Source organism: Chrysochloris asiatica, unplaced genomic scaffold, assembly GCF_000296735.1.
Source record: "Chrysochloris asiatica unplaced genomic scaffold, ChrAsi1.0 scaffold00131, whole genome shotgun sequence".
Taxonomy (NCBI): domain Eukaryota; kingdom Metazoa; phylum Chordata; class Mammalia; order Afrosoricida; family Chrysochloridae; genus Chrysochloris; species Chrysochloris asiatica.
Window position 1 is genome coordinate 6,637,118 of NW_006408649.1, and position 5,188 is coordinate 6,642,305.

Genomic DNA, 5,188 nt, shown 5'->3' on the forward strand with positions numbered 1-5,188 from the left:
AATAGAGAAAATTCTCTAAATTATGAGTTTGTTCTTAACTCCCTGCCTTAAGAATATTCTGTCTTCTTTCAAGTCCTCCTAAATCTAGTGAAAAAAACAAAACTAAAAATATTAAAATTAAAAAACCTAGCTAGGTAGAGTATACTAAATTAGAATTTGTTGTAGCCGAAGTACAAACAGCTAATAAAAAAGGGGGAAAAGAGAGAGGAGCAAGAGGATGGCAGTCTTGTATTGCCAATTAAAGGACAAACCAAAGCACAATACACAGAAAGCTGTCCACATTAACAAAAGAAGAGAGAAATTTTAACAAAAACTCACAGCTTTTAATATTGCCTTTAATAATACATTTTTCAAATGCTGAAAGATCTGAAAATGTCCAAAATTTGAAGAGTTCAAATTATTGCTTCAAATTCTGTTTCATTTTAACTAAAATGAGGATAATGATGACATCACAGATTAATGAAAGGATTTAATGATATAACATATATACAAGCAGACCCTGGATTACAAATGAGTTCTAACCCTAAATCCATCTTTAAGTTGAATTTGTTTCTAAATCAGAGCTCTTAGGTATGATTAATATCTAATGCAAGTTAGTCCAAGACATATTTCCATATATGCTAAAACATCTTTAACATAATATTATGGCAATAATAATAATAATGTTGGAGGTGTTTTGACAAGAAGCTCCTATATGTTATTATGAACCTGTGTATATACCTGAAATTTTTGATAGACTAGGCTTTACAAGAGTTGGTTTACACCTACACATTATAAATCAGTTGTTCATAACTCAGGCACTGCCTATATGGGGCTACTTTAGGACTTGGCCCCTAGTAATCATTTCAACATTTTTTAATGCTGTCAAAAGTAGAGTTCAAAATTTCCTTTTCTAACTTATTGTCCATCTGATTGGGGAAGTGGAGTTATTTATTGAGGACTCGCTGAACATCCATTACTCTAAAAGGTATGCAAGATATTGTGCAAAGTAGGATGTGCGAGCCCAACGTGCAATATATGGCATGACATGGTTAAAATGAAATATCCCTCCTAGTTACCTATCGTTGCAGCCTGGACTTATTTTTAATAGTATGACACAGAAAATGTCATGGTGTCCATATTTTCACCTGGAACAGAATCTTTGTTCAGTACAGATACCAATAAGGAAATGAGCCTTCCTACCAAAAGAATTTGAAACATCCTCCCTTTCTCCCCAGAGCAGTAGAATTCAACATTGAGAGAGAGAAGATGGAAAGCTAAACCATGTCAGGATTTACAAAAAACCACAAGTGGCCAGCATTTCTGACAGAGTATTGGAGAAAGCTGTCTCTTCAGAGACACAGTAAGAATGACTGCCCTTAACAAAAATAGAGTAAGTGTTACGTGCAGAAAATAGATATTCGTTCCTATGGAGAAGTCTTCATATTAAGTAAACACATTAAGTAACATAAGTAAAAACATTAAGTAAACATATTAAGTAAACACATCATTGCAGGTATGGCATTCAAAGATAATCGTCAGAAGCAGCCAGTCCTTATAGACCATGTAATAAGGGTTAACAGTAATTCCTTCATGTGGAAAGTCTCAATCTTGGGTTCTCTGCAGAATTATCTCTCAAAGATTTCTTTCTTCTCTTCCCTTTTCCTTTCCTTGCCCTGCCATTCCTTCCTTCTTTATCTCTCTCTCCTCTCTTTCCTTTCTCTCTTTCCTTCCTCTCTGTCCCTATTACTCTCTTTTTTTTTTTTTTTTCAATTCAGATGTGTGCTTCCACCCAAGCCCTACCTAACTAGGATCTCTGGCACTACATAATTATTAAACTCAACATCAGTTCTTCCTGATCTCTCCTGCCCTCATTCTCTAAATATCTGACTTTGACCTTAACGAGACCTCCAGGTCCTGAACCCCTCCATTTTCCTTACTCTCCTGATCTCTTTCTTTTTTGTCCAGTCTGGACCTTATGGTTGATCATTTGAACCATAATGACAGCTTCTGCCATGCCTGTCTAGTAAGATTCAACATCTTCAACATTTATACACCCAAGTGGTTGAGCACCCTACAGGAAAAGTATACACTCTGGGAGCTTTGGCAACAGCTAATCCATCTCTCCAAAACCAACTGGATCCTTAGCACTACCGTTTAATGTTTTCACTTATTCTTGCTCATCACCACTCCAAACCCCTCAACATTTATCACTCCCCTCACATCCCCCTCTCAAGCCTCTTATGGCCCTAATAACTCATACCTCCCAAATTGCAAATCCAAATATACCCACTCCCTAAGTAATAATTTAGTGTTCCTGATTACCCAACCCTTTCTCCACCTGTGCCCCTGATAGTCACTATTTCATTTCCTCCCCTGTATATCCAGTAGCATTTCTCAATCTCTCTTGTTCTTCCTCTAATTACTGCTGTTGCTCTTCTTTTGGTTCCTTCCTCTGTCTTCAAACATGTCTAATTCTCTCCCAACCTATGGTAGAGAGAATAATGTTTCTCCCATGCTTAATTTACTTTCTACTTACAATCTTCCCATGGCTTCCTAGATAGAGACAAAGGAAGCTGCATGGTTTACAAGATCTCTAGTGAATACGTTACTTTGTGTGACAAAACAGATTTAGCTGCTTGAAATGGGAAGATTATCATTGATTACACAGTGGGCCCAATGGGTCATGAGATCCTTTGTAAGAGGGAAGCAGGACCTTTGTGGGGATGGGGGGGGGGGTGGTCTCAGGCTCTCAGGTTTAAGGAAGGGGTGGTGAGCCAGAACTCCACGTGAAGAAGTGGATTCGGACATGGCTTCCACTGCAAGAGCTGGTGACTGCGTGGCCACTGTGCCAGAGACTGATCGCTCTCACCATTGGCCCTTCTTGATGGGGGTGAGTAGAGGTACTGCAAGCAGAGTAGATCAGCAGCAGCGGAAGCTGGTCATCTTGAGCCAAGACCAATTCTATAAGGTCCTGACAGCAGAACAGAAGGCAAAGGCCTTGAAGGGACAATACAACTTCAACCACCCAGATGCTTTTGATAATGACTTGATGTGCAAGACTCTGAAAAACACTGCGGAGGGCAAAACTGTTGAGTCCACATCTATGACTGTGTGACCCCCTCAAGGCTACTGGAGACAATAGTGGTCAACTCTGCAGATGTGGTTCTCTTCTAAGGCATTTTGGTGTTCTACAGCCAGGACATCCGAGACATTTTCCACCTCCATCTCTTTGTGAACACTGACTCTGACTTCAGGCTGTTGCCTAGAGTTCTCCATGATGTGCACCAAGGTGGGGAACTGGACACCACCTTAGTGAAGCCAGTCTCTGAGGAGTTCGGCCTGTCAACAAAGAAGTATGCTGATGTGATCATTCCTCGGGGGGTTGACAATATAGCTGCCATCAAACTGATCATGCAGCATATCCAGGACATCGTGAGTGGTGACATTTGCAAATGGCAACACAGAGTGGTCAATGGGCGGAGCAACAAGAGGACCTTGTCTGAGCCTGGAGAACATCCTGGGGTGCTCAGCTTTGGCAAATGGTCCCACTTGGAGTCCAGCAGCAGACCCCACTGAGGCCTGCTGGCCAGGTCCCGCCAATTGATGTGCCCACCTGCCCCTAGAACATGGCCAACACTTCTTTCCACATACAATACAGGGTGACATGATTCCAATGAGGTTTGTCAGGGTAGGGGTTTCCTCCTGTTTCCTCATGCTCAAGGAGGGTCTCTGAGAAATGCCATAAAATGCCTCAGAAATCTGTTACACTTGCCTCCACAAGGAGTGAAATTCGTTTTTCTGAACACTGGAGAAAACAGCCACGACACTGGAGGCTTTCCGACAGTGAACTCACAGTAAGGCAGGCATTCTGCAGCATGATTCAGTTCATGCACAAACACTCATCATGGAAGCCAGAGTTTCAGGAGAGAACTACATTCTCTTTGTATGAGTTACGCTATTTTCTAACACCATACTGGCTGTGACTCCTGACCTACTCATGGGCTGTGGTTCAGTTTGATGAGCACAGATCCGAGAAGCCCTAGAGCCCTGAGCCCTCCACGTTGGTAACCCTGGGTCTCTGTTCACCTGGGGCCCGTAAGCCTGCCTAGCCACTGTGTGTCATGGCAGAAGCAGCCTGGCAGTCTTACCTAGTCCTGGCTACAACGTTCAGTGTCTTCAACAGACAGTCCTGCCTGGGCTGGGGGGCCCCTCCCTACCCCTGCAGACCCAGACAACCTGAGCACAAGGGACCTGCTGGATTGTAGCGGTTTGAGTGGGTGTTGCTGCACACGGCAGTCAGTCTCCCCTCTGCTCACAGCCACGGTGACCTCGGCTCTGTGATGTCTATCTTTCCTCCCACATAACACTCTGTCAAAGCTACCATGAGCTGAGTGCATGGGTACTCACTGTACTTACATGAGACATGGCATTAGGCTGGTTTGTGATCAATAGCTATGTTGGGGTTTTGTCAGACTCATTGTGCCCTTCTGAAGCAAGAATCACATAAACTTCAAACGTATGCTAAAAAACGGGAGGTGAGCGGAAAGATACAAATCAGAGGAGAATATGTGATGACAGAATCAGAAGTGAAAGTAATGCAAGGAAGGAGTCAAGAACAAAGGAGTCATGAGCAGGCAACCACTAAAAGGTAGAAAAGGCAAGAAGATTCTCTCTTAGAGACTCTAGAAGGAATTCTGCCCTGAAAATACCATGATATTAAGACTTCTTAGCTTTGGGTCTGTTAGATAATAAATTTGTAACAGAAGCTATAGGATGCTAGTACACATACTAAAGCTAATCTCTAACCTAAATCCCTGTTGAGCACCATCTAATCCCTCTCCTTTGTTTCTCAACCAAACTTCTAAAATAAATTGCATGATCTCTTTATTTATACTTCTCAGCTTCCATTTGCTTCTCAACCTATTGCTTCATGTCTCCATCCCCATCATTTTTTATAAAATAAGTGTTCCAATTATAATAGCTTACTACCAAATAGGTTTTCAGTGACTAAGTATTCGGAAGTAGTTCATCTCTCTTTCTTCCTAGTCTGTCTTCATGTGGAAGCTCATCTGAAACCTATCCACCATGGATGACCCTGCTGGTATTTAAAATACCAGTGGCATAGCTTTCAGAATCACAGCAACTCACAAGCCACCACAGTACAACAAACTGACAGACGAGACAAGACCTTTTTAAAGTGTTGAAG

General features: G+C 42.0%; 1 pseudogene; it reads left to right on the forward strand.

The window, feature by feature from the left end:
- Nucleotides 1-2,788: 2,788 nt before the first annotated feature.
- LOC102830000 lies at nucleotides 2,789-3,558 on the forward strand (annotated as a pseudogene).
- Nucleotides 3,559-5,188: the final 1,630 nt, after the last annotated feature.